At 40.3% G+C, this 24,488-nt stretch overlaps 1 protein-coding gene and 1 non-coding gene across 2 annotated transcripts in view; one reads left to right on the top strand and one right to left on the bottom strand.

Annotated features, from left to right (window-relative positions):
- Nucleotides 1–24,488, top strand: part of Irs1 (insulin receptor substrate 1) — a 57,679-nt gene that overhangs the window by 8,798 nt on the left and 24,393 nt on the right. The gene's annotated exons all lie outside the window — the stretch shown is intronic.
- On the bottom strand, nt 2,939–3,045 carry LOC114696440. The gene has a single exon (XR_003735022.1). It is a non-coding gene; the product is annotated as a U6 spliceosomal RNA (small nuclear RNA).

Here is a 24,488-nt window from a genome sequence, read left to right on the forward strand (position 1 = left end):
GGAGTAAGATCTTGAGTTCTAGCCTCGTGACCTTGATCAAGTCATTTAATTTCCCTTGGTCTATTTCCTCATCAGTAACTGGAGAAGTTTGTTCCACATTGTTCTAATCTTTGCAGCTCTAAACATAGGGATGTTTTGGAGCAAATGACTGATACTCTTTAATGAGTCATATGTACTGAGCATTATTTCTCCAGAAGCCGTAGTTGGGGGTCATAGTAAAGTGCACTGGGATGCTCTAAGCTGTGCTGTTCTTACGCATGTGTCAGATCCTCTGTTTTTGTTTTTTGTGAGACAAGGTTTCTCTGTGTAGTTTTGATGCCTGTCCTGGATCTCGCTCTGCAGACCAGGCTGGCTTCAAATTCACAGAGTTCCTCCTGGCTCTGCCTCCTGAGTGCTGGGATTAAAGGCGTGTGCCACTGCCGCCGGGCTGTGTCAGATCCTCTGTCTCGGCAGATGGAGGCTTGGAAGGAAGGCTCTTTGATTTAGGACTGGCTTTTGACCTTTCTTGTTTGGAGAGGGCATTTTCACATTTGTTTTTCTCCAAGACAGGATTTCTCTGTGTAGCCCTCAAACTCAGAGATCTGTCTGCCTCTGCCTCCTGAGTGCTGGGATCAAAGGGATGCACCACCACTGCCCATTTTCATATTTTAACAGACTTTGAGGCAAACCCTCCTGATAGTATTTATCTAAGTTTTGGAGCCATCTTCAGACTAGATAAATCTCCTCTTACCTCATTTAAAAAGAACACATCCTATGTGAATGTAAGTCACCTGCAACTTTTCTGCTGTCTAAAGTCACCCACCAGGAGAATCATACTTGACAGTGTAGATCAGGCTGTAACCAATATAGGTCTATGACATTGCTCAACATAACTTCTGTTGGGAATCTCCCCCTTCTTATAGGTAGTTAGTTTACAGATAGTGTTTCTCATTTGTAGCCTCAGAATTCTCCAGTGAGATACCTACATAAGTTAGTGAACAGGAAATCTGAAAAAACCCCCTGGGGACTATGGGATGTCTTGCAGGCAGAGTGTGCTGCCCCAGGACTCATCTGTGCTGTAGAATTTTGGAGTACTTAGCTGAGCTATTAGCATATGTATTCTGTTGACCGACCCGATGTCATCTTGGCTGTGGAGTTGTTAATATATTCATAGGCTTTCAGGGTATTCACATCTCTACATAGGCTTCATATATATCATGAGAATAATAGTATGTAGACTTTTCATTTAAAACTATTCACTTCATCTTTTCCCACCTTCCTACTACATATCTCTTAGCTGAACTGGAGATAAATGTTTCCTTTTATTGTGGTTAAGTTGGTAATTCGGTATAATCAGACTTCATGGTGTTGTTTTAAAGAAAGTCTTTTCCTAGATTATTTCCTCATGCTAGAGAGTTCCTGGAAATAACATTCAAGGAAAATGACTTATGAGTTTGGTTTGAAGTCAATTTCTCATTAAAGACTTTGTGACTTTTTTCATAGTAGTACTTTTGGGGGAGTTTAAAAATGATAGGTATCCTCACATTTATAATTATATATTTGATTTAATATTTATTTCATTACCTTGTGGATTCATAATATAGGGCCAACTTTAAAAACTCCTAAAATGTTATGTTTGAAATATGTTTGAAAAGCATAATTACAAATTTTTAATGGAATCATATCTTAATACTGCATAGTTTAATTCTCGTGTACTTTGGTCTAATATGAAATAATTTAAGAAGTGAATAGAAGGCTATTTGAAATGATAGGCTCATAAGCATTATCAGATGGCACCTACTTTTGTCTTACAGAAATGGTAGTATCTTTATCAATCTTAATTCACAGAGAAAGGGAAATAATGGAGTAGGCAAAACTAAGTTACTGGTCATCCACAGTGAATAAAATATTTTTTCATTTTGATAAGATTCTTGCTACAGATTCTGCTATAATCTATTTATTAAAATAAATTTGGTTGGATGAATGTCATTTATGCCTTTTCCATGAGTCACTGATCTTTGAACAATAGGGATTTTAAAATAGTATGTTTATTTGGAGAAGGTTGTGCCTGTCTGAAAAGTCCTGGTGGCAGGTGAATGGAATCCTTGGGTCAGACATTAATGTAGTTGTGTCAGTCTTCAGTAGAGAAGAGGTCTAGTGATTTTACTAAGTTGAGTTGCCTCTGTTGTTCCTTTACCATTTCATGTTTCAATTTTGTTTCTTGCAGTTACATGTTGCATGCATATTCTTCTGTTCCATTAGTCGTCTTGTTTGTTTGACCAGATACTCTCTGATGCAAGTTCTCCGATCTGCCCTGACATATTCAGGTCATGTTGCTATCAGTATTGTTTGGTCTTTAGAATACAATAGTTGTGTTTACTGAAGTAATCAAAGAACTATGAGTTCATTTCAAATGTATGTTGTATTGCAAGCAAATTATGTCTTGTGTAGGAAGTTCTAATTCTTGCTTTCAGGGAAGATATAGACCATGTTAAGTTGTTTTTAAATTCAACATTAAAAAAAAAATAGCTGTTGGGTCAACAAGATGGCTCAGTGAGCAAAAAAGTGCTTGTTGTCCAAGTCTGATAGATGCTTTGAGTTTGATCTCTGGAACCCACAGTGTAGGAGAGAATTGATTCCCAAATCTCAAAAGTTATCTTCTACACACACACACACACACACACACACACACACACACACACACTATACACTTTTAGAAAATAATAAAATATAGCTGATATATACAGGCCAGTAGAAGATTTGATAATTACTGTATAAACCAACTATCTTTCATCTGATCTCCAAAGATCACTTCTCTATTCATTCTCAAATTATTTGGAGGACTCAATATAGAATACATTTATCTTTGTGTGTGTGTGTGTGTGTGTGTGTGTGTGTGTGTGTGTGTGTGTGTATGTGAATAGAAAAGTCTGATGTTGGGCATCTTTTTTTTTTTTTTAAAAATATGGAACGCTTCACGAATTTGCGTGTCATCCTTGCGCAGGGGCCATGCTAATCTTCTCTGTACCGTTCCAATTTTAGTATATGTGCTGCCGAAGCGAGCACGATGTTGGGCATCTTTAAGGGCTCTCCATCTTCTTGAGACAGGATGCAGCTCACTGAGTTAGCTAGACTAGCTGCCTAGCAAGCTCCAGGGATCCTCCCGCCTCTCGCTCATACATACTGGGGCTCAAACTCAGGTCTTCACTCTTGCACAGCAAGTTACTTTGTCGAATGAACTATCTCCCAGCCCCAAATCACCAGAAGAACTGTAGCAACTCCAGTGTAGTCTTGGAAACTATCCATTTGCCAATTTCAACATGAAATATTTGCTGTTGGCCAAACTGGTCCCGGGCCACATTTGTTCTTCCTTCCTTCTTTCTCTTTTCTCAGCCAGCATCACTGAACACTGATGCTTCAGAATGTTCACCTTATATTCAGAGAGATTGACACTAGATGCATGTCAGTAGAGTAGAAACTGGGAAGGAGAAGTCCCCAAGGTCGTTTCCAAATTTCTCATGACATACTTCATCTGGGACAAAGAAAGATTAAAATTCAGAAAGTGTAATCCATGTAGGTAGCAATTTTTGTAACTCCTAGGACAAAAGTATGAAGCTACCTTACAGTGGAAGGCCTTTTAAAAAAAAATCAAAATAATCATGACTTCCTCCCTGACAGTAAAACCAGATACACAATTAGTTGGTGAGGTTGTTGAACTTTCTCATTTGGAAGAATGGCCCATCTTCGGACATCTGGGAGGAAAGCAAGAGGTGTGTATCTTTGGTTTGGACCATTAGTCCGAAGGAAGCAGGAGGGAGAGGGGCCAAGCCTGAGATGAATAGAGCTTGAATGTATGATTCCTCATTGGTTGGCTGGCATTAGGAAGCATGAGGACTACAAAAGCAACTGATAATCTTTCTTTGCATCTTAGCTTTGCTATTAAGGGACTCCTCTCCTTCAGGTGGGATTATTATATTGTTTGTTTGTTTTGTTCTGTTTTTAGTTCTGAAAGACTGTAATCCTTGGAACTATCTCTCCTTCTGGTTGGGAATGCAATGTCCTTTGAGATTTTTTTTCATCGCTCTATTATTTTTAAATATGTGATAGTTTCCTTAAGGAACTAAAAGGAAACATGTTTCTTTTGGGCTACCAAGTTTTATGAAACATCTCTGAATCTACTCATATGATGTTTTACTTTTATCTCTAAAATTTTTATGCTACCATAAAAAGTACTATTTCATTGTGGCATTTGCATACGTATATATGATTATACTTTGTTCTTTTATTTTTTTTTTAAGATTTATTTATTTATTATGTATACAGCATGTATGACTGCAGGCCAGAAGAGGGCACCAGATCTCATTACAGATGGCTGTGAGCCACCATGTGGTTGCTGGGAATTGACCTCAGGACCTCTGGAAGAGCAGCCAGTGCTCTTAACCTCTGAGTCATTTCTCCAGCCCTATACTTTGTTCTTATACATCTTCTCCTGCTTCCCTTCTCCCTCCTCCCTGGCCTTTCTCAAATAGTTCCCCTTCTGTTTACGTGTCACATGTTTTCCATTATGTCCTTCTTTCTCCTCTCACCTCTTTTAAGGTCTGTTTCTCCACCCTCCTTTCTCTACTTTTTTGACTTAACACACACACACACACACACACACACACACACATCAAGAAGTTGGGGCGGGGAGGGAAGGAGGTCTGGGGAGGCACTTGAATTTGTCTTTCTGAGTCTGGCTTGTTTCACTTAGCGTTATGATCTGCAGTCCCATCGTCCATTGGTTTGGTGATAGACATCTATGGTGGTTCTCATCTTTCGCTGTGGTAAATAGTGCAGCAGTCAACATGAATGTGCATGTATCTTTGTGGTATATTGACTTCAGTCCTTTGGGTTTATGCCCAGGAGTGGGTATGGCTAGGTCATATAGTAGTCTTATTTTTAGTTTTTTGAGGAACCTCCAAACTGACTTCCATAGTGACTGTATTGTTTTACATTCTCATGAGTAATATATAACTTTCCTCTTTCTCCACGTCCTCATCAGTGTTTGAGTCATTTGTTTTCTTGGTGGTAGCTGTTTGGACTGGCAGAGATGGATGTCAATGAAGTTCTGATTTGCATTTCTCTGATGGACAAGGGTGTTGAACACTGTTTCAAATATTTATTGTCCAGTTATATTTCTTTTAAGAACTGTCTGTTCAGTTCCTTGACCCATTTATTGACTTAATCCTTTTTTTGCTGTTTAAATTTTGCAATTCTTTATATAGTCTAAATTAATTCCCCGTCCGATTACAGTTGATAAACTCCTCTATCCCTCATTTTGTAAACTTTCTTTTCACTCTGATGATTGTTCCCCTTGCTGTGAGTCACTGTTTTTAAAATTGAGACCTGCTGTAGCAATGCCTCCTCTCCTGGAGGAGCTGGGTTCGATTCCCAGCCCCCACATGGTGGCTCACAACCATCTGTAACTCCAGTTTTAAGAGATCTGATGCCTTCCTCTGGCCCCCAAGAGCACTGCATGCATATGGTGCATGGGCATACATCTGACAAATGCCTGTATACATTAAACTACTTTTTTTTGAAAATTAAGATATGCCACACATTTCTATACTTTAATTTTTAAGGTTTTTTTCTTTTGTTTTGAAGGTGGAGAGTGGGAAACGAGTCTTCTTTCCAACTGCTTCATCCATGGTCTCTTCTCACAGGCCACCAGTACCATGGCCTTTTGTTTATTTTCTAGAACTGAACTATCTGTATATTCTGAAGCTTAATAATAGAAAGCTGATTAAATTCTCAAGTCTTCTGTGGAAGAATATACTCTGCTTCCAAGTTTAGGTGCTAAAAAAGCATAACAGATTAATAGACACGGTGTAGCAGGCTCCCTGTTTTTTGTTTTGTTTTTCCCATAAAGGGAAAAAGAAAAATAGACTCCTGTGAGTTTTTAGGTACAAACAGTTGCTAGTGATTGTGTATATAGTCCAATAAAGATGAAAAGACATTAGTGAAGAAGTGATTAACAGCCAGGAATGGTGGCACACGCCTCTAATCCCAGCCCTCGGGAGGCAGAGGCAGGCGGATCTCTGAGTTTGAGGCCAACCTGGTCTACAGAGAGAGTTCCAAGTTTCCAAACACCAAAATTGCAAATGTTTTCACTTTTCTGTCTCTCTTTACTGGGATGGTAGTACTCATGAGTCCCTGCTGCTCTTTAGATGGAATGGATTATAATTCTTCATGTAATATAGCAGGACCAAGTAAAAAGGTTTAGGATTCTCGTAGAGTGGAGGCTTTCTGGGCGCCAAGGGATCCTGTTTCTGGGAGACAGAAAGACTTGGTACTTTTTACTAGAATTGGTTTTTCTGGGAGCAGTGTGTTTTCTGTATGCACATAAATTCCTTTACCTTAGTGATCCTGTCTCACTTAGGATCTCCACAGGACAGGGGTGGAATGTAGAGTGTCTCTCCCGTCCCCAGTGGTAAATTGCTCAAACAACTTCTAATTTGAACTAAAGTGAGACCTTCTCTAGTGCTCAACACATGAATGACTGATGTCCTCCCCCCCCCCAGTGTGGTTCAGGATAATTATTGCGGAAATGAGATGGCTCCTGATACAAATAGAAACTTTCAAGAATATGAAAATGTATAATATTTTTTCAATAATTATCAATATTTGCTCACTTCTGATGATTTGCCCACAAAAATATACTCGTAGTAATAGTGTCCATTTTCTTCTAGTTATCTGTAGTAATAAGGAGTCTTACATGGGAGATTATGAATTTTCTGAGATATGATATATGTATTGTTTAGCCTTTGAAGTAAAACAGACCACTCTAAAACCAGATTTGTTAAAATGCCAACTATTCGTTAAGTCTCAGTTCTGTGGGCTGGTGTTTTGAGTAGGCCTCTACTGGGCAGTTTTTTTTGTGTATCTGCCTGGATTGATCTGGATCTGAGGTGAGGTGGAAGTTGTCCTTCTTCATATGACGGTCCAGATAGCGCTTGCTTCTGATATGTTCCCAGGAAAGGAACCTGAACTTCATATGGTAGTAGGTGGATTTTACTGACAAGGGAAGAAATACTTGGGTGTAAATACTTTCTAGCCTCTGTGTCCATCACATTTGCTACTGCTGTATTTACTAAAAGCTTACGTCACACAGCTGTGCCCAATTTTTAAATCATTTTTTGGGTCTGTATAATATGTATGTATGTATGTATATGTATGATGTGTGCATGTTTCTGTGTGCAGTAGTGAGTGTGCAGAAGTCAGAGGGTAGCCTCAAGTGTTAGTCCTTACCTTTCTTGTTTGAGACGGGGTCTCTTTGTTCTTTGCAGTGTATACCAGGCTAGCTGGCCTATGAGCTTCCTGACTCAGCCTCCCATCTTGCTTTAGGAGAACAGGGTAGCTCTGAGTGCAGCTATCCAGTACAAAATTATATAATTATTTAAAACTTAGGAGATTTTTCCCCCCTTTGGTAACTTGATTGTACAGTTATAGAACATGAACTTTGTAGATGACAACTTGTATGTCACCATGTCAAAAGGTTGAGGTTAGTTGTGCCTGGTAGAGAGGATCATATTTGCTGACAGCACTCAGGTGGCTGGCATAGGACCCAAGAGCCAAGGTATCAGTGGAAGGGAACCTAAAGCCAAAAAACATCTTCCCACCATCCCTTTTCCAGTGGCTAACCTGCAGACTCAGCAAGCTGGGCCCGGTTATAACTGGCTGGGTGAAGGACTAGACTGTGGGGGGAGAGGTGGGAGGCAAGGGATGGGAGTGTGGGGCTTTTAAGTGGGTTGGGAGACTGTCCCCACCTGAGTACCAGTGAAGGTACTGGCAGCCCAGAGGTTTTGTTAAGTCTCACCCGGGGCGAGTACTTTCCTGAAACGCTGCCCAGCCCTCCCCATGGCCACTATGCATGCTTTTCTCTTACCAGAATCACAGATGCCTTAAATGTTCCTGAGCTCAGAGAACAAAACAAAGCAGGGCACTGTATAAAATACAGAGGTGGGAGTGCAGGGTGGCCCCTAAAGTTTTATGCACAGCTAGTGAACTGGTGCTATTTATGTTGTGATTTTGGTGGCTCCTATCCACTCACCCCTCCCATGTGCCCCCTACTTGCCCACCTGCCCCCCATTCCCACTTTAAACACACTCTTTGAACTGCAGCTAAACAATAACTTCCTTTCAAAGTGGATCCTATTCCTTCTGCTTAGGTTAAGGATTATAAATAAATAGCTTATTTTTTTAAAAGAATGAATAATGAAATAATTTCTGCAAGTGTTAGTTGAATACCCTGGAAATCACTGATAATGTAATTAAAACATTTTCTTTTGCCTAAACTTCCCCACCCATTTGTGTGTGTGTGTGTGTGAGAGAGAGGGGGGGGCGCGGAGGGGAGGGAGAGGGAGAGAGAGAGAGAGAGGGGAAGGGAGAGAGGAGTAGTTTGAGGGTTGGGAGGAAAGTTAAGTTAGGAGGTGGGAACTGGAGTGTAATGAAAAGGTAGCATTCCTAAAACTAGGTCTTTAAAACTATTTTGTAGCTTAAGCCTTTGGTCCCTCACAAGTCCCTACAAGGGATGACCTTCAGAAAGAGCGTGTGGGCTTGTTGTCTCTCTGCCTTTGAACTGGGTGAAGAATGTGTCTGGAGATGGAAAAATGAATGGCTGGTGCTTTTAGCCTGCAGCGTGAAACTCACTGGAGGAATGTCTGTGTCTTCAAAGCCCGCTTCCTACTGCACTGTGTTAGATGAGCACTTGAAAAGTGTTCTTCCATTGTCAAGAGTCACACACACACACACACACACACACACACACACACACACACACCCCAAATCCAAACCAAACCAAACCAAACCAAAAAAAAAAGACATGCCACCCAATTCACTGGATCCTTTAGGTAGAATTTTTTAATGAATGTGCCTCCTTTGTAAGAATAGAGCTTCATTTGGCTCCCTCTCTACCCCACTGATAGGATTAATTGTTATTCATAGATCAGGTACTTTCAGGCTCCCTTCCCCACAACAAGTGGAATTTTTTTTTTTTTAATATAGTGACAGAGGTATTTGGAAAACATCATAGATCTAAAGAGTTCTGAATGAATTTCCAGTATAAGTAAATTGTGTTTATAAAATGTAAGTTTATATATATATATATATATATATATATATATATATATATATATATATATATATATATATTTAGCCCCAGACTCTCTTTCAGAAGGATCACCTTTCCTGAGGGGCAGTAACAACACTTATTCTTATGTGCCTTCAGGCTTCCTGGCATTCTTTTCTTACTACAAGTTGTGAGCTGTGTATGAGTGGGCTCCATTGTCCAAGTTGGTACTCATAAAACCCCGGTTAAATTGAAAACTTGTCATCAACAGTTCACAGAAGAGCCTTTGATCACAGAAGGAGAAGGGTTTAGGAAAATCCTCAGCAAAAATCAATAACATGAATATGTCTTAGGGAACCTAAATCATTTCATTTGTAAAACATTTAAAAAAACTAAAATTAGATTTAGTAATATCATATGTACTAAATATAGGCAAAATTATGATAGTCTTTATGATATGTTATAGATATGAATGTGTGGGTAAAACCCATTACAAATGTCTCATTCTGAAGTTACGATGTTTCTTGGGTGTGTTGAGGGTATGTGTGTGCAAGTCCTTGAGTGTGTGTGCCAGTGAGTATGTGTGTTCATATGTGTGTGTGGAGACTAGTGGTTGAGAGTGAGTGTCTTAGTTGTCACACATCTTATTTTTTGAGATAGGGTTTCTCCCTGAGCCTGGAGCTTGCCTATTTGGGTAGACTATCTGGCCAGTAAGCTCCAGGAACCCTTCCATTTCTGCCTTCTCAATACTGGGATTCCAGACATATCCTACCTACCATACCTGACTTTTTATGGATGCTGAGGATCCAAACACTGGTCCTCATGCTTGTGTGGCAAACATTTTACATACTGAGGCATCTCCTTAGCCCCTGCAGTGTGGCTTAAACTCTTGGGTACTTCTTCTGTTTCCCAAACCACTCATTTGAAGATTGACAGAAATTCCACTGTGTTGTGACAAGGTTTATTTCTCAGCCCCAACAGCGGCTCATCAACGTGTATTCTATTAATATAGTTCTTCTGATGTTAATTGTAGCTCACCGATCTAGGTCACAGCATAGTATTTTCACAGAGGTTTAAGATATCAAAAGCCCTGGGTGTGGTGGCACATGCCTTTAATCCCACCAGACTGGAGACAGAGGAAGCTGGATCTCTGGGTTGGATGCCACTTTGATCTAAATAGTGAGTTCTAGGACAACCAGGGCTACACAGTGAGACCCTGTCTCAGAACACAAACAAATAAAAAGATATCAAAAGCAAATTTACTTAAAAAGTAAGAAAAGAAAATTACTTACAAAGTAACTATGTATCTATCAGTTATATCTATTTTTAGAAAAGGCCGATTATTCAGTTTGTGATTCATAAGCCCCCTTCTAATGCGTCATTTCACTCCATTCCTCTTGGGTATATTATTGCCAATTAGACCCTCAGTTAAAATATGTGGGGAGGGCTGGGCAAAGCCATTAAATTTAAATGAATCCATTTGGCAGTATGGCCATTTTTAGCAGCTCTGTTAAGTGTCTCCTAGGTTCAGGAAACTGATCCCAATTGCTAAGATGTGAGGCTTTCCCCTTTGGTTCCCTAGAGTTCATTTAGTATTTGCTTTTGAAGTCAGTTAGTATCACGTCCAAAGTAATGCAATGTGTAGTCTAGGCTTAATTACAGCAATTCTTTTCTGAAATATTATTTGAGGGCTAAGTTTGGTGGTATGTGCCCAAATTCCAGCATCAGGGAGGCAGAGGCAGGTGGATCTTTATGAGTCCCACACCAGCAAGGGCTATCTAGTGAGACCCTACCTCAAAAATGGGAAATAAATAGCATTATTTGACATTTCAAATATAAAACCCGAAGGTGAGATCCAAATAAACGTATATGTAACAGCAAAAATGTTTACTCTTTACATAAAAGTCTCCAATGCCTCAAGTTCTGTCACATAAATCTAGTGTTTTATTTTAGAGATTCAGTTCTATTGGCCCTCTGCAGGCCCTTTGACATTGACACTAATTCCTAAAGCTTGGAAATGCTTTCCAACAGGTATGTATCGATTGTTAAGGGAGGTGGCTTCTCTCTGTGGCCACATTGTTGGTGGTTTCAAATACTTGGTGGAATGAGCTTGGCATTTGGTAGATCCTGTTTGTGGTATCTAGGTATGAAATGAATGGATGTTGCACCATGTTTCACTATGGGAAATATCTAGGCACGTTATCATCTATAAACTAGATCCTACCTGTTGAACATAGACATTTGCTTAAGGACATTTTTTTCCTGACACCATATGTGCCTGAACATTGTCTTAAATATCTCCACTTGTTGCACATTAAGCTTTTGTATTTTCTGTATGCAAACGTTAGATGATGAAATCAGCTTTCAGAAGATTGTATAGTGTGTGGTGGGGAATTTCTAAAGACTCAAATATTTGCAGACCAGATAGGAAGGAATACCCTGGTTAATGACTATAATGAGGCGTTAGTGAACTATTGCATTCTAAAAGTGGTTCTCTGGAGTGCACACTTCAAGCCCTGTTAAACAGGTCCTGAGAACAGGTCAAATGAGAGAGCTATAAAGGGTCAGTTTCCCAGGGGCACAAATAAGATGCACTGAGAGAAGGCACAAGGACTTCTGACCCCTTCCATGGACTGGAAGGCTTGACCATAGACACTAGTTCCCAGTTTCCTTATAAAACTCATGACCCTGTATACTGCATGTATATAAGTATTTCATCACCCTTGTGTGCTTGTGGCTTTAGCAACCATGATTAAGGCTGTCTCCCCATGAAACAAAGTCAGGGTGTTCTGATGTCATAGAGATATAGAATAAAGATATAGAAGAATATAGAACAAAAGGAAGGATATAGAAAGATAAGGATACAGAATAAAAGTAAGTAATATTTGAAATCTGTGTTTCTGCTTGAGAGAAATTGTCCAAGGTGAATGATCTGGAACAGGTGGCAGCTGGGAACACCAGTGCATATTAAATCACATGTTCATGGAGGTCATGAACCCTAGCCTGTGTTCCAGGGTTGGATGTTAGGAATTTTCAGGGATATTAAGTTTTCTTTTAAAGATTATATTCAAAACTGATCATCTATATATTAATCCTTTTCCAAAATTTTGTTTAAAAAGTAATGTGAGAAAATTATTTAACACATTTGCTTTCCTCTGGTATATTTTGTACACAAATTGGAAGGAAAGATTAATGTCTTGAAGTCGGTCTTATACAAGAAACTTTTATTTTGATATCACTATGTATTTTACAAGTAAAGATCTTCAGGAATATTTCTGTAAATCTGTACCTGGCTGGAGGAGATATTGCAGCTTTTGAGATTATTTTCTATAGGTGTCACAGCTTCTATGCTAGGACATTCCTTCTGACATGACTCATTCTGATTTTGTTAGTGTTAATGCATGATATGCCTGGCATTTAAATTTTTTGAATTGAGGCCTTTAAATCAAGAAGTTCAGACTATGTTGTATGACAAAAATTTCCCTGGAGAGATGCAACGCGCGCGCGCGCGCGCGCACACACACACACACACACACACACACACACACACACACACACACACACATCTGCTCACCCCATATGGAAACCTATGACCATCCAAAGAAAGTACAGATATCACCAAAGTCCAACTTGTTGAAACAATGAATTTTATTGGGATTACTTACAGGAGCAGAAATTACTGAAAGACAGCTATATCACCAAGGCCCACTGCTGGAGACTATTATTTTAAGACGTGTTACATTTGTTTATGCTGTGGAACATTTGTTTTAATGATGCAAAGATGTGTTGCATTCTTTTATGTTGCATTTGTTTAACACTGTGAAGCTGTGTTACTTTGCCTGTCTAAAACACCTGATGGTCTAATAAAGAACTGAACAGCCAATAGCAAGGCAGGAGAAAGGATAGGCAGGGCTGGCAGGCAGAAAGAATAAATAGGAGAAATCTGGGGAAAATGATTGGGAAAGAAGAAAGCAAGAGAACAAGGAAATGGAGGATTCTCGGGGTCACACAGCCACACAGTCACACAGTCTACCACAAAGTAAGAGTGAAAGTACGATATACAGAAGTAAGAAAAGGAAAAAAGCTCAGAGGCAATAGGTAGATGGGATAATTTAAGTTAAGAAAAGCTGGCTAGAAATAAGCCAATCTAAGGCTGGACATTTATAATTAAGAATAAGCCTCCGTGTGTGATTTATTTGGGAGCTGGGTGGTGGGCCGCCCAAAAGAACAAAAGAGCAAAAACAACCAACTACGTTTTGGTGCCCAACGTCGGGCTAGGGTAAAAGAAAAACCAACAACAGACCACATGGCCATGGGAGACAGCTCACAAAAGTTGGGAACTCTGGAGCACACTGCAGAGCCTGAAGGGAGCATAGAAGTCTAAAGGGTGTCCTTTCCAAGTGACACTGTTCTAAACCTTTCCCAGGCAACTCAGCTGCCTTCTGCTTCTTCCCGGCTGCTGTCTGGTCTCGGAGGCTTTTAAGATTTGCTCTTCTGAGAATCTTCTTTGCGGCTCTACTTTCTTCTCTCTGAGGGAGAACTATCTTCCTCAGAGTTTAAGCTTTTATTGCTTAATCTGTCAGGGAGGGGCTTAAAGAATCTGGTCAGTTTCAGGGACTTCCTGAAGCTATTTTGAGTTGTTTGCCTTCCTGTTTAAAGGGCTTCCCTGTGGGATGGAATTTTCAATCTTGGATGAAATGATTACATTAGACCTTATGATTGTTGTTAACCCATATTCCTGAGAAGCAAGTTTAATCACTAGAAGTCTGTGCAGTGTATGTTATCGTTTGCTTCTATTCTCATGAACTCCCTTTTCTCCTTAATTCCAAGTTACTCAGGTCAGCTCTCACCCTACTTGTCTCCTTTAGTGAGGTCACTTCATGCATCTGCAATACATTTTGAGTCCTTTGTCACATTCTGAATTCCATCCTACGGTCATTGAATTTGCAAATGATTTATTTAAATCTGCATTCACTTGAGATTCTCTATGCTATGGGTTTTGCAAAGTGCTTAATGTCTTGTGTTCAGTAGTAGACTGCCACACAGGGTAATTTAGTCTTAAGATTTCCCCTGATCAATATTTAATTCTCCCCAATCTTACAGCGGTCACCGGTCTCTGTATTACTTCTATGTTATGGTAATTGTTATAGTATATTAGTTACTTTACCAGACTGACTCCTTTTACTTAGCAATATGCATCAAAGATTCATCTGTATCTTTCCATGGCTTGGAATGTACCCTTTGTTTTATTGCTGATTAATAACCCATTATGGCTATACCACAGTTTGCTTGGCCAGTCCATTGGCCTTTTATGACATGTTTCTTTTTACATGTGTTTGAAGACCCTTGTGATGCCAGCCATCGGTTTTTCCCTCATTTTAATCATTTTTAGTTTTCAGTCATGGCTCTTCTCAAACCTTCGATTAACCCTGTGGTTGTTTCTGAAAACTATAGTGCATAGTTTTCACGTCCTGCATTGTTGTACACTGTTCCCATTGTACACTGCTTCTGATCATCCTACGCTCCCATTGGAGATTGCTTCCCATTTCCTGTGTCTCCTGACTTTAATATTTTCTATGTCAATGTTATTTGTTCACTGACAGCAGAACTCTGTGGATTTATGGGTCATCTTATGGCAACTGTGATTCTCAGGGATCCAGGGTAAAATTCTACACCTTTTGGGTAAGATGGGGTCAGAGGAGACAGAGGAGGGAGTCACCGGGGTGCACAGAAAAAAGTACTACAAACCCCAAGCCATCCATTTGTGCTCGCTAGTGCAATTCCACATACTCCCCCGTTTCCCTTTTAAAACACAGAATTTCTCTCCACCCCCTCTGAAATGGTTTCAGATTGTTCTGCAATTCTAGCAATAAAATTTCTGACATAGTAGATCATAAAGATTATAGCTGGCATCTCTTACAACTGTGTATGCGAGAGAGGAAGAGGGAATCTCATATATTTTAACCTTGGGTTACACATATAATTCTTTGGACACATTCCCTTATGATCACTTTTGTGCTATGTACTAGTTGACTGGAAAATTTGTTTTCAATAGCAAACCCAGAATTTTGTTTTGTTTTCTCTTCCCTCCCTCCCTCCCTCCTCCCTCCCTCCCTCCCTCCCTCCCTCCCTCTTTCTTTCTTTCTTTCCTTCTTTCTTTCTTTTTTTTACAAAGCCCTTTCACTAAAATGAATCACTTGGCCAAAGTTGTTTTTCTTTAACTAAACATCTTATGGTCTCTTGTCAGCTGTGTGCTGAAAATAGGAATGTATATCTCCTAATGGCTTGTATTTCAAAGTTTCCTGAAATAGTCTACATGGAGCCCCATAGGTCATTAGCTCACAGGCATTTGTGGTATCCTCTATAGCATTTCCATCACTGCTTGGTTGTGCACATTCCATATTGTCACCAGAATCTACGGGGATCTGTGTGACTGGGTTATGTTTGTGTGCAGAGTGTACCCGATGCTCAGGACTACATATGCTGGGCTATTTATGAAACAATTTCAGCTGACAGCTGAAGATCAGAAGATTCTATTTGGGGGAGTGTCCTAACTGTGAGTTTCTGCAGTGAAAAAAAAAAAAAAAAAAGAAACTCAGATAACACATGAAATGGGCTGCAGCGGTAACTTATTGCTTCCTGTTTTGTTGATAAGGATACTTAGAGCAGCTTAAGTCTTGAGTTCTGCTTTCCTGATCCAAGAGTTCTTGTAATCATCTTCTGTAAGAGGATTAGCAATTTCAAAAAAGTGCCTGTGGAGGGAAACAAGAGTTTACCTTCGTTTTTTTTTTCTTCCGTCTTGATAAGATCCCTCCATTTCCTACCACTCATTGTCCTTGTTAAGTGAAAAACTGATTGCTGACGTCCACTTATTCCCTATGTATTGTGACTGCAGAGTACTGACCGACCAATTCCATATATATATATATATCTAATGCAATACCAGGGTGATTGCTATAGGTTAGCAGTGACAGAATTGAACCAGCGTGGTCAGAAAAAGAAGACGTGTGGATTTTCTCCCTGCTCCTGTCTGCTTGGGGAAACCTGTCATTCTTTGACCTAATTTTCTGGTTCATAAAACTGGAGGAAGCAATATTTCCTCAATCCATCTTCCAGTGTTGTCTTGAGGGTCAAATGAAAGAATTAATGAAAGCATGTTTGAAGCTGCAAATTGCCTGTGGAGGTTGAGGTTCATAGTGGTCTGCATACATCCCACCAACTCCTTTTCACCTTCAGATCACAAGGAGACTCTGGGTGTGTTCTTTCCTTATTAGAAATATTTTTCAAATTCAGCTTGCTTGCCTGATTTCTTGGCTGCAGGAGTGTATCATGATCGAGTGTGTGAAGAGATGCATCACTGTTGATTCTGCAGCTCAGATCTTTATTTCATGGAATGAGCACGTTGTGCTGGTACATTCTAGGAAATTGGGTTGCATTCATTAGCATGGCATAGTAAAAAAATAAATGTGCTCCATGTGAGTTAAATTATTTTATAAGCTATAACTATGTTAGGATTAGAGATTGAAACATGTTTATTAAACTTAAAAAGATGTGTGCGTGTGTGTGTGTGTGTGTGTGTGTGTGTGTGTGTGTGTGTGTGTGTACAGTCTATAGTTCCTGTGGATTTAATTACATATTAACTATGGAAGATAAAAATAGTACTGAGTGCTCTTCCTTTTACAAAATACTTGGTGAAAAATATCTGTGCTCCTGACTCTCAGTTTTCCTCAGTGGGGAGATCCCCGGTTACAGTCTTGGCTGGGCAGAAAGGAGGACCATCTTGAAGAGATGGATAAAATAAATACCATAGTTCACCTACTTACTAAGCAAGCTAGATCAGCTCTTCCCTGTCGGCCATAGAATCTAAAGTATACATGTCCCAACAAGAAGGATCTGTGGGGAGCAAGAACTAGCCAAACAACCCTCTGCAATTCTATGCTCGTTGTTAGAAAATAACAGATAGTGTTGGCCATGTTGGTTGTGACTTTCAGATGTGCCCTGTTTTTATCAGAAGGGTTTACATTATGTACAGCTGCATGCTGGTCAACATCAGAGATTTCCGAAAGGATAATGACAGCATGCAGCATGGGTGTTGAGGGTGTCAAAGCGGAGCCCCCTTTTCTGTGCTTGGGTGCTTGGTATTAGGCAGTTGTCCACTAGCTCCCTCTGCTTATTTTTGTTTCAGAGTTATTTCTGGTAACTGCACTAGACCGGGAAAGGAAAAAAGAAAACAGAATGAGTATGAAGGGAGGAACACTGGTAGATGTGTGGGGGTTCATAGCACCAGGTTTACAGGTGAAGCATGGTTGGTTAATGATGTATAATCTCCTAAGGGTCAGGATTTAGAATTCGTTTTTTTCTGTCCTTTCAGAGTGGGTTATAAAAATTGTTGACCATGTCTCTTAAATTTATTTTGGAAAATGTTAGAGCTAAAAGTGTCCTTAGAGGTAGTAAAAATGTTTCTATTCCTAAATAGACTCAGGGTCAGGGATGTTAAGAAACTTGCTCAAGATGGTACAGTCATCTCATGGTAGAATTAGAGAACCCCCAAAATTCTGTTGCTGGCTTCATATTCCCTCCCATGCTTGGACTTCTAAAGGGATGCTTGTTTCTTTGATAACTCTGCACTCATGTGCTGTATAATCACATGTATGTGTCCAATAAGAATGTGTTACAGGCTTGCTTGTTTCTTCATTTATTCCTCAAGTGGTTATAATGGCAGACACCATTTTGGATGCTGGACACATTGCTGGAAGAAAGAGTGTGGTTATTTATGCCTATAATGCCAGCACTCTGCAGGAAGGACAATGATGAGTTCAAGGCCAGCGTGGGTTAGACTGTAAGACCTTGTTTAGAAAAAAAAAAAGAACTTGTTTCTTGCCCTCTTACGAGTTTATGTTCTAATTGGAGATGCATGTAATAAACTGAGGACATTCTTTCAGGTAGTGGGGGCTATTCCACCAAACGCAAAGGTAGACTAGTTTATGGTCAAAATGCACAATCTTACAAACTTCTCAGAGAAGCTAAGAGGACCATATTCAAATGTTATTATTATTTATATTTACTTGTTTGTGTGTGCATATGTGTATGTGTGCTTGTGTACATGCACTCATGTGCACCCTGACACAGGTGTGGATGCTAGAGGGCAACGTGTGGGAGTCAATTCTTTGCTTCTACTGTATGGTTTCTGGGGATTGAACGCAGGTCATCAGGATTAGTAGCAAATGTTTTTATCTGCTAGGCCATCTTGCCAGGCCTTTTAATTATTATTATTATTATCATTTTAAATTTAGGTTTAAATTGATGTTTTTTAAGTTTCTTTTGAAAACTTTTATCAAGTAAGAAGCCATTCAGGTTTTCAAATATATGGTTGGAAAAAATAGTTTATAAGAATAATTAAACGAATTAAAAGGTAGCTTGTTAAATGATGTTTCTCTTTTATATGTAGAGTTCTTGATTATTAGTTTTACCTAACAGTAATTTGTGAGCACTGGCAATTATCTGTCTATGACTTAGTCAGCCTTAACCATGAAGTTTTAAAACTGCATTCATGGTTCGTAGGACTTCATTAGTGTCCTTTTTTAAACCTTCTGTTTCCCTTCTGGGAGATGAATGGACTTCTTGGCTGCTTATCAGATGGTGAGTGTTGATACTGTGATGTTATATTCTATAAGATTGGAAATGCCAGACCTTCTACAATAGTTAGGCAATCCATGGTTGGAGTTTATGCTCAGTGAAGAATCTAGATTCATTTAGAAATTTTTGAAGCTCCTATTCTATTTGATTATGATTGACTGTGCATATACATGTTTCCTGGAGTCTTGATACAACATTTTCTGGCAGAGAAGTCCATTATCTTAACTGTTCCCACTGACAGGATAGTTTTGCTAATCTACTCTGATACCATAATGACAGGTCATGGTAGGTCCATAAACTACTGGTTGTCAAATGGAAGTTGTTTCTAAGACTCCCTTGAATGTCCTAGGAAGGCAAAAATAACATCACTAACATGTCTAGGTTCTTCCATACATGTGCTGATTGGCTGCAAGGACAGATCCAAGTATGGCTCTGTGCTTCCATAGAGTTCTGGAGGCTTAGTTACTTTTGCCTAACCTTCCTTAGAGCTCGTGGCTTCTGAAGACAATCCAGTTGTTTTTCGTTCAGCCTTACCTTCCCCTTTGGTCCCTGAATTATTGAATCTGGATTGCCCTGAGTTCGGGGTCCACATACTGCATTGTTAGTGACTGTCCTTGGCAAGGCAAGGGGAGTGGCCTGATTTGTCTTCATTTTTTTGATGTCAGTCACAACTCTTTTCCAATTGTGTGCAGGGGACTGTCATCATCCCCGTGCCTTTAGTGCATTTAGTGGGAACTCACCCTCAGAGTGATTCAGTGCTAGCTGTCCTGTTGAAGTTGTTAAGGTTCTATTACCAGTTTTGGTTCTCATTGTCTCCTCAGTTGCATGACACAATGCTGAAGTACACTGAGCATCATTACATGAACCATAGTGACCGTGAGCCGTCCCACGATAGAAGTGCTCCCTCGTTGTTGTTGGAGAATGGGTCACGTGCTAGGAAGAATCGAAAGTTTAGTAAATCTTCAAGGCCATTCAAATTGGTTTTATAACAGTAAAACCAATGGATTCAAATGGATTTTAAAGTCAACAAATACAGGGGCATGCTCATTGCAGTCTTGGTAGCTGCTGTTGCATACAGAGAATTAAGTTTTTGAGTAGCTCCCTGGGTTTATTTCTTTTCTTTCATATATATATATTGGAGGGATATATGGAGGTATGTGGTGTATAGAAGCCAGAGGTTGATCTTCTGTTGTTCTTCTCCTCGTTTGTTCATTTGTTTTGTTTTGTTTCATTTTTTTGAGATGGTGTCTCTCATTGGCCTGGATCTCATAGTTGGCCAGTGAGCTCATGGTGTCTTCCTGTTTCTGCCTCCTAGCACTGGGAGTACAGGCCCAGACCACCATGCCTCACTCATTGCAGAAGTGCTGGGGAGTCAAACGCAAGGGCTTCTGTTTATGTAGCAGGCAGGCACATTACTAACTGAACCATGTTCCCAGCCCCAGGTTTGGTTTGTTTCGATCTTTCCGATTTTTACTACCTTATTAATATTTCATCATTTAATCTATCTGTTTCAGTGTAGTCAGCATATACCAATACATACTTGTTCAAATTTACTATAAACCCAGCAAATCCTTGTATCTGGTGAACTGGGAAGAATAATAAATAGGTTTGTGTCTTCATGGATTGTGTACTCTTGTAATGAAAGAGACAAACGACAGCCAGAAGTAACCGTTTTGGGAAGACCCACAAAAGAAATGGTATGCTCTAAAGGGAGAAAGAAGAAAGGATAGGGTAGGCTATTTTTGAGCGAGAAGGCAGATTTAAGCAAAAAATATGTGTGTAGTTGAGGCAAGGAGGTAGAGCTGTCACTGTATGCCAGTGAGATGGCTCCGGGGAGGCTCCGTAGCTGCAGTAAGTTGCAATGAGAACAATTCTGGCATTTTCCAGCACATCTGGAGGAACAGGAGTACAAGGAAAGGAGTAATAGACTTGGACCAGACCTTGGAGAGACTGTGAGACCAGAGTAAGTTAGGTTTTGTTCAAAGTATGATGGAGAAGGTTGGCAAATGTGCCAGGACCACCCACCGTGCCACCAGGTGCTCTGGTGAAGAGAAGCGTGGTTCTACATGATCTGTTATTCCCCGTGTCTTCATGTTGGCACAGCCCATGAGCGGGGATCTCTTCAATGTAAGCTAAACCTACGTCTGACCTAGACTGCCATCAATTCGTTCCTAGTACTAGCCAGGCACATGCTAGGTGTAGCTTCAGCAATATACTGCTCTAGCCTCTGGACTGCCCATTGGCCAACCCAGGCCTGCTAAGAATTGCCGGTAGAGCTTGCTCTTAGATCTAATCCTACTTGGACACTGGGCCATTCTGGAGTGACTCTTGACACATACCTTGCCAGACATACCTGTTCTAGTTTCTTCAGGGTTGGATCGATGATAAAGAATAGCCAGGTCTTTACTTCCGAGGTCAGATCATTGTTTTAATCCTCCAAAAGACATATACTAGCTATAAATAATTTGACCCAGTTTTTAATATGTCTTGAATTGGTCCTTTTTATTCTGGAGTCCTTATCACCTGATGTGACCTGCTCACTTCCTGGCCTGTTTTACCCCATGCCCGTATTTCAGCACTCTTTTTATTGGAAGTAGTTTTTAGGTTACCGGATCTAAACTTAGCCTTGCTGATAACACTTGGCTACCAGTTGACTGGCACTGTGTGGAAGTCTCATTATGTTTTAGGAAGTACAGTGTAAGTTCATTTTAATCCTCTAATCATCCTGTGTGCTAGATAATAGTCGGCTTCAGCTTCTACACCTACATTTCAAACCAATTTTTCCCCTTAATATTTAAAGCCCACAGTAGAAACATGTAGCACCAATTAGGTATGGTGGGTTTACTTTGGTTTTTATTGCTCTCTATCCCTCTCTCATTCTCAAATCCCGATATTTCCTACTTCCTAGAAAATTATGTTGGTTGAATTAACTTTCAGTGGCTTTTTTTGAGTGCACCATTTGTCTTTAGGCACTAATTCCGTGGCTATTTCTGTTTTGAGCGGCTGTAGACAGCTGTTACTCGGAGTTTCAGGGAGGCAGGCTAGAGGGTGATGATACCCAATCCTACCATATGGTGGTGGGGGAGGGAGAGAGTGATCTTCATTACTTGAGTTCCTGCGATTGTAAGGCTCTAGCAGGGACGCAGATATAAAAACATTCAGTAATGAACTAACCATTCTTGTCTTCTTAGCTCACTCTGTTTAATAAATGGTGTCGATTCCTCCAGCCGTTCGATTCCGTGGGAAAAGAGGACATTTTGAAAACCTGCCAGACTTAATTAAAGTTAGTGAGAGTGACACTGGTGAACCATGAGTTTCACAAAGCGGGTGTGTGTGTGTGTGTGTGTGTGTGTGTGTGTGTGTGTGTGTGTAAATATTGGAACTAGCATAGTCAGGTGAAGCACTCAGGGAGACAGGGAGGCACAGAGATGCCCACTCCAGTGCTTCCGATACCTGAGGGCGAGGGCGGGACACTGTGAAATTAACAGAGGACTCAGAATACTGATAAAAAATCTCTGAGAGGTTTGATGGCAATGCCCTTCTTTTTGATTGTCCTGTAAAAACCTGACAAGAAATCAAAGATGCAACATGGATGGGAAAATAATCCAAGAAGTGAATGTTTATCATTTGCTGATACTTCATTCACCCTGGGACTGCTGTTAGCTGCACGTAGCCAGTAAAGTTTATATCATGTTAAACATACGATCAAATAGCTTTTTCCCATGTGTTTCATCCTTATTTTTCAATGTAAACTTTCAGTTGGGTCCATTTTAGCGTAAATACTGGGCTCACATTTCTAACGGGTTTACTTTTTAGCACAGCTCCTCCCTGGGCCCAGCTTTTTCACTTGTGGAACATCTATCCCTCCAGTTTCTCTGGTGAGGTGGCTGAGGAGGCTCTTGCCCTTTCTCTCTCCACCTTCTACAGAGCACAACTAGAGGACCTTAATTGCTCTAAAACCCCAAGGCCAGTTGTTGGGAGGCAGATGACAAAGCCCCACAGAGTCTTCACTTTTAGGAGCTCACAGAGGGGTGTTCATGCTCACAAGGCTGTTTTGGAAAACTCCCATAGATACAGGGGGATGGTAAGCAACTTTGTTGAATACCTAGCTAAGTTGCTGCTTACCCACAGGGTCTTCATAAAAATTCTCCAAGGCCCTGATGGCTGTATATATATGGTTCCGGCCCAGAGAAGGTAGAACAGAGAACGCTTCCTGACAAAGTTTCTCTGACAACAAAAGCCATTCATTCTGAGTTTGTTATTGGCTAGTCAGTGGAAATCGCAAGGTATGATATCATGTCTAGTTCCCATTTCAACTCAGCTGTAGGTCCAGAGGGAGGTGACTTTGAGAAAGATCTTTTCCTAAGAAAGAAATAGGAATTGATGAAGCTGTACTGTGAGTTGGGAGAGTAAGGGATGTAGTTCAAGAAGAGGGAAATGGAGTTGGAAGCAGACTCTTTTGGCTTAGGGGGGAATTGATAAGAAATAAAGTTTGCATGGTAGAGTTCTACATACAGAATTGATGACATTCCTGGAGCTGAATGTGCCTGTGTTCTGTTATGAGCACCCTACACACAGTGTTCAGACCTTCTTGACACTACAGCCCAACAGGCAAATGGTCTTTGAATTCACCTACAGGAGTTGATGCTACAGAGACCTATCATTTTGATCTGTTTGACTTCATTTTCTTGGGTTTGTACCTCCATCCTCATTTACTCTCTCCTTTCTTTCTGGTGTTTATTGAGACTGGAGACATGTTCCAGGTTTTTAGAACCTTTTCACAATAATATAAAACCCATATTTCCAAATAACTTTTATTTATTTGACAAGTTTATTTTATGACTTTACTATTTTTTTTTTTTTTTTTTTTTTTGGTTTTTCGAGACAGGGTTTCTCTGTGTAGTTTTGCGCCTTTCCTGGAATTCACTTGGTAGCCCAGGCTGGCCTCGAACTCACAGAGATCCGCCTGGCTCTGCCTCCCGAGTGCTGGGATTAAAGGCGTGCGCCACCACCGCCCGGCTAGACTTTACTATATTTTTATCATAGACACCCCATCCTCATTCTCCTCTTATTTCTCTGAACCCTTCTTATCAGCATGTCTTCCTCCTGCTTTCATGTTTTGTGTGTGTGTGTGTTTTAAATAATCCCGAGTTTAGTCGTGACTATTTTCATTAGCATGGGTGTTGGGATTATTTGCTGGATCATCATAGATGACTTCCAGGGATTGCACCCCTGAAGAAAAATATATCCCCACCCCTCTCCCAATAGGCATTAACTGCCAATGGTGCCTCAGCTAGGGGTGGGACCTCATGTACCCATCTTCTGTTCATGCTGGAATCATGTTTTTCTACCTAACTTATTGTATTCAGTTAGTGATTCATTTGGTTCTTCTGGGAACATAACAACTTTGCAGGGAGGGTGGCCAAGGCAAAAGCAGTGCAAGGAGAAAAAAAAAATCCTAAGACCAATATTTGGGTTGAGTGGAACCATTCCTGGGTTGTGGCTATTAAGGTGAGCAGGTTTAAAGCTCTCTCTGACGATGTAGCAATTGGCCCAAGGTTATGTTAAGTAGGATCTATTAGTTTCTTGAGTTACACTGTGGAGATTCACCACGAAGAGGAGACTGGGATTAGGATCTGTCACGACTTCTGGATTACCTTCACAAGATAATTATTTAAGTATCAAGATGGATTATTTGTAGCTTAACTAAGACAACAGATTAGGGGAATTCCAGGCTCATTATCTACAAAACTCTAGTTGTGTTCAGA

This window comes from Peromyscus leucopus, chromosome 13, assembly GCF_004664715.2.
Source record: "Peromyscus leucopus breed LL Stock chromosome 13, UCI_PerLeu_2.1, whole genome shotgun sequence".
Taxonomy (NCBI): Eukaryota; Metazoa; Chordata; class Mammalia; order Rodentia; family Cricetidae; genus Peromyscus; species Peromyscus leucopus.